The following is a 5,826-nucleotide window of genomic DNA, read 5'->3' on the forward strand; positions in this document are numbered from 1 at the left end:
GAGAGTTCGAGGCCAGCCTGGGCTACAAAGTGAACTCAAGATCAGCCTGAACTGCATAGTGAGACCCTGTCTCAAAAGACAAAAAAAAAAAAAAAAATCCTACATAGTGAGACCCTTTCTCAACAAACAAACAAACAAAACTTCAAAAATAGTGTTTGAGGACCTGGAGATGTGGTTCACTGGTACAGCACTCACCTAGCATATATGAAGCCCTGAGTTCATTCCCCAGCACAGAATGAATAAGTAAATAAATAACAAAGGCTAAGGTTCCAGGGAAATACACCTCCTTTCTTACGATACCCTGGTGACCCACTGACCTAAGGATTAACTTAGCATCTCCTTTCTTGGATAAAACCAGATTGGAGTACTTTTGGGAACGAAAACTCATTTCTAAGGCTCAACAAACCAGAAAGACAGCTCAGACCAGTTGGTCCTTTGGAAACCACTACCTTTCGTAGCACCTTCCTAGTGTGTTGATTTTGCAAGGATATTTTCAAATCAGACATTCCTGCTTATATTTACCCTTCCAGACAAGCTGAAAGAGAAAGCAACCTGAGCAAATTTCAAATATTATTAAAAGTCTGGGGGCTGGGGATTTAGCTCAGCAGCATAGTGCCTGCCTGGCAAGCACAAGGTCATGAGTTCAATTCCTGGTACTGGAAAAACAAAACAAAACAAAACAAAACAAAACAAAACAAAAGGACATTTTAGTTAATGATTATTCAATCAGTCACTCATGTATAGCTCTATTTATTTTCTTTAGAAGCCACTTTGAAGATACCTAAGTATAGTACAAAAACTATTGATAATCTCCTACCTCTTTTGTCTGTAACTCACTATTATGTGTCTATTTGTTTTCCTGAGAAATGATCTTGTAGATAACAATATGTAAAACAATAACCATTGATAATTTCCTACCACTTTGTCTGTAATTTGGTAAGCCCCCCCTATTATTATGTTATCCTTCTTTTACTCTTTAAAATAAAAAAAATTATTATTAAATATTAAAAGTCTGAGTTCCAAATGCTGAAATATTTTCACCTTTCGAAATTCTTCACGTCTTGTCTAGGGCCAAAACTGCTTCCCTCGCATGTAGGAGACACTGGGCTTGAGCCCCAGGACAACAAATCAACAACAGCAGCAGCAAAAACCTTCATTTCTGAAGTCCAAAAATGGTTCAGCACAGGAAAATTTCCCCGGCCCTCCCCGCACCAAAAAAGAAGAAAACTTTAACTTCGCTCTACTTCCAGGTGTGTATAGAGATCATGCGTACGTTATTTTCACATTGGAAACATTTTGGTTTGGAATACTTCAATGCAAGGCTTTGTCAAAGGATAAGAAAGCTTAGCTTTTGTATTTGAATATGTTTACTTGAAAATTATTATAATCGTCAACTAAACAATAATTTAAGGAAAATGTATTTAAAACATTTGTATTTGTATGTACTCAATACAGCAACAAACTTATCTGCTCAAAAATGACCAAATCGCTGAGCATGGTAGCACATGTGTGTAATTCCAGCCACTCAGGAAGTTTGAGTCCTGCGTGAGCTATTTATTTATTTTTTGAGACAGGGTCTCACTATGTAATCCAGGCTGGCCTGGAACTCACTTTGTAGCCTAGGCTGGCCTCAAATTCACAGCGCTCCTCCTGCTTCAGCCTCCCAAGTACTGGTGCTCACAAAGGTCTTGTCATCCTGGGAAGTAGAAATAACAGGGCAGAAGAGATATGTTAGATGCTTCCCTGGCCCTGCTATTTTTTCACTTCCTTTGCTGTACTGGCAAATCGAGTTTTGGGTAGGCTGTTTGGTCAGCTGCAGGTCTTGCATTACTCTGTGCTTTGGGGGTCAGCTTTTGTGCTTCGGTTTTGTGCATAGGGGTATGTCCTAGTGGATTAGATAGTTTTTTCCCCATTGGTAGAAAATTGGTACTTAAGGTAGTGACACGTGGTTATATTTCACTGGCTCCTCTAGCCATGACCTCCCAATCATTGTAGAGTAGCCGGTACCTACCCCACTCCAAGAGCCTTGTGCATAGAGTTCTGTTTCTATAATTTAAAAATTATGCTAATAACATTGCAGGCCAGGAATGCTTGATGTAAAGAACTCCACATAGATTCAAATTCTTTTTTTTTTTTTTTTTTTTTTTTTTGCCGTACCGGGGATCGAACTCACGACCTTGTGCTTGCCAGGCAGGCGCTTATGCCACTGAGCTATAGCCCCAGCCCCTCAAATTCTTTTTGTTTCATTGCTGATTTTTTTCATTTATATGCTCATGCTATACTACTTTCACTGCTTCAGGATTTTGTGTTGCCTCACTCATTTTATTAATTCCTCTGTTTAATATTATTTATTGTATATGTAGAGCATGCAGAGCATCCATGCAATCTTTGTGGCTTTGGACAAAATTTTTACTATGGATAATTTAGAATTATTCTGTTCAGTGTGGAAGCCACTAGCCACATGTGATTTTTGATCACCCGAAATGAAGGTAGTCTGAAATGAGATACGCTGTACAGGATGCAGCAGATTTTAAAGACGCATCACGAAAACAGGAAATGTAAAACATTTCACTGATAACTTTTATATTAGTTCCATACTAAAATACTATTTTTGCTATATTAGGTCAAATTAAATATATTATTTAATAATACCTATTTAGGAGCCCAGGAAATAGCTCAGTGGCACTGTCCCTGCCTGGCAAGTGCAAGGTTCTGAGCTTGATTCCCCTACCCTCCCCCACCAAAAAAGCTTAAGAATAACACCTATTTATAACTTTTCTTTTTGCTGTGCTTTGCTAGAAATCTCAATATTGCATATTACAGCCAGCATTATATTTTTGCTGGATAATGCTACCTTTTGGATTGTACTAGTATGTTTATTCTTTCCATAAAAGATTATGAGTCATGGTTATTGAGCCCTCTTTTATTTTTGTTTCAATTTTGATAATAGCATACTTCAAAAATCCCATTAATTTTTGTCAATTTGCTACACTATTTCTAAATAAATTTGGAACCTGGGTGCATGTCTCTGGACAACCATATTCATTAATAACAAAGTAACATTTGTTTTGTTTTGTTTTGTTTTTTCCAGTACTGGGAATCGAACTCATGACCTTGTACTTGCCAGGCAGATGCTGTGCCGCTGAGCTAAATCCCCAATCCCCCAAAGTAACATTTGTAAAGTGACGAATATTACCCAGAAATCTTGATTCGGTATTCCCAACAATTATGCTTGAATTTTTACATAAGTTACTAAAACTTTAAAGGAAATCTTTATTGGTTTTGTTTTGTTTTTTAACCTTTATAGCTATACAGACATGAGGTCATGGTACTTGCATGATGTAATAGATTGTGAAATATGAAAGAAATAAAAACTCAATCTTGAGCATTTAGTCATTTGTGAAACTATAGATAGATAAGTATAGACCAGCCTGGGCTACAAAGTGAGCTTAAGGCCAGCCTGAACTGCATAGCGAGACCCTGTTTCAAAAAAGACCAAGAAACAAACCAAAAAAAGGAGGTAGAAGCATGATTTTTAGCTAAGAAGTATGATACACATCTCGACAAGGCACGTGTTTCTGTAGTGTAGTGGTTATTATGTTTGCCTGACACATCTAGACAAGGCTAGCCTCTTAATAGGAACCCAGAATGAGAAATAGTTGTTTCTGTTTTTGTTTTTTTTTCTTCTGAGACAAAGTATTGCTAAATTGTCCAGGTTTTATCATCCTGCTTCAGCATTCCAAGTAGTTGGGATTACAAGTGTGTACCACAATACCTAGTTTTTTTCATTCCTTTTTGTTAGTAACTCTCAATTATTTTTGTATTATACTTCTTGGGAAAATAACCAGTCTTGCCAGGTATGGTGGCATATGCCTGCAGTCCCAGCACTTGGGAGGCTGAGGCAGGGGGATTGATGTGAGTTTGAGGCTAGCCCGTGGTACATAGTGAGTTCAAGATCAGCCTGAACTATATACCAAGACCGTCTTAACACCCCTCCCCAAAAGACAAGTCTGAGAATATTAAGCTTTGATTATGGCTTCTCATACATTCTCATACTTTGAGAAAAGATAAAGAAGTCTGAGACATATTTTTGTGTTCAAGAAAAATATATAAATGATATAATTACCAATATGTATGGAAGGGCATCTGTGAGAATTCCACAGCAAACGTATGTAATGATTATACTTTAGAAATATTCTCAATAAAGTCTGGAAGAAGACAAAATGAAGAGTGAGGGCAAATATATCCACTGCCACCTGTCTTGTTTATGTTCCGCAAAGTCTTAAGCTGAGAGAAATCAAAGTGGAAAAAAAGACATGTTGATAATGATATGGTATAATATATATACTATTTCTCTAAATCAGTTACATCTATCATGAAAATACAGTTGAAAATAAACTTTTAATGTGTTATATAGAAATTAACTTAACAATGTACAAGGTCTTTATGATGCAAATTTTAAAATTCTATTAAAAGACATAAAGTATGGACTAAATGTTTGGTGTTTTGTTTGTTTGGTTTTTCTTCTGGTACCAGGAATCGAACTCACGACCTTGCGCTTGCCAGGCAGGCGCTTTGCCACTGAGCTACATCCCCAGCCCCAGCATGGAATACATGGAGAAACAACTTTTAATAAGTGGGTTATTTAGGGGAGCACCAAGACGGTGGGGTGCCTTACAAGGAAATCCGAAGGAGTCTTCACTGAAAGGAGTCATTCCGCTCACTTCTTTGATTGCTATAGGAGTGTTATGAATCTTGAATTAAATCTCTGTCGTCCTAGAGTGCAGTGTGCACATTTATGATCTAAGTATTCAGTAAGTGAATGAATGCGAAGAAACTTGGAAATCGGTTTTTAGCCATTCATTGTAATTCTCCTGAGTGAGTGCCTGCTCTTTGCTTACCTTGGTAGGCTCTAGAGATAAAAAGATCCAAAACCCGGCCCCTGCTCACCAGCCAGGACCAGCACGGTTACAGCACTGCTTACTGTGGAAAGGTCTGCTGGGAGAGCACAGACGTGACCCGACCCGCGGGTATAGTCAACGAGGACCCTAGAGGGGGAGTGGGGATTATAAAGGGACAAGAGACACGAAGAATGGAGGCAAACAGGATTCTGATCAAGCCTCTTTTATTGGCGGGGAGTGTTGCGAATATATAGGGCGCAGGGAAATACGGAAGTTCTTAAGGCGGGAGTAACCAAGTAACCCGACAAGGGCGGGAGTAGCTAGGTAACGGTGGGCAGTCCTGACTTAAAGGGAAAGGTGCGTCTCTTTGGAGAAGTAGTCAGGATAACAGAAACTTAATGCTTAAGACGGCTACTAATATACAGTGGACGTTAGCTACAGTCTCCTACACAGACGCGTGGCCCTTGGGAGAAGAGGCTTCTGTGAACTATTACGGAATTATAATGCTTGAATTGTTTTGTCTTTGTTTTGTTTTGGTTTGGTTTGGTCTTTTCTCAGTTTTTTTCTGGTACTGGGAATCGGTAATCGAATTCACGACCTTGCGCTTGCCAGGCAGGCGCTGTGCTGTTGAGCTAAATCTGCAGTCCCTTTGTTTTGTTTGTTTTGTTTTTGCGGTGCTAGTGATCAAACCCAGGGCCTCGCTTGTGCTGGGCAAGCTCTTAGATTTTTTATTTTTTTTTTTGTCTTTTTTGAGACAGGGTCTCGATATGTAGCTCAGGCTGGCCTTGAACTCACTTTGTAGCCCAGGATGGTCTCAAACTCACAACAATCCTCCTGCCTCAGCCTCCTGAGTGCTGGGATTACAGGCAGCTCTTAGATTTTACACTAAAGATGAAACACTGTGATAGGAACATCGTGACTATTA

The 5,826-nt window shown here is 38.9% G+C and overlaps 1 long non-coding RNA gene across 1 annotated transcript; it reads right to left on the reverse strand.

Annotated features, from left to right (window-relative positions):
- Nucleotides 1-1,365: 1,365 nt before the first annotated feature.
- LOC102003205 lies at nucleotides 1,366-5,239 on the reverse strand. The gene is made up of 3 exons (XR_262790.2): nucleotides 4,902-5,239; nucleotides 4,127-4,208; nucleotides 1,366-1,696 (listed from the first exon to the last, which is right to left on the reverse strand). It is a non-coding gene; the product is annotated as an uncharacterized LOC102003205 (long non-coding RNA).
- Between the last annotated feature and the right edge of the window lie 587 nt (nucleotides 5,240-5,826).

The sequence above is a fragment of the Chinchilla lanigera genome, unplaced genomic scaffold (assembly GCF_000276665.1).
Source record: "Chinchilla lanigera isolate Chin_1 unplaced genomic scaffold, ChiLan1.0 scaffold00053, whole genome shotgun sequence".
NCBI lineage: Eukaryota > Metazoa > Chordata > Mammalia > Rodentia > Chinchillidae > Chinchilla > Chinchilla lanigera.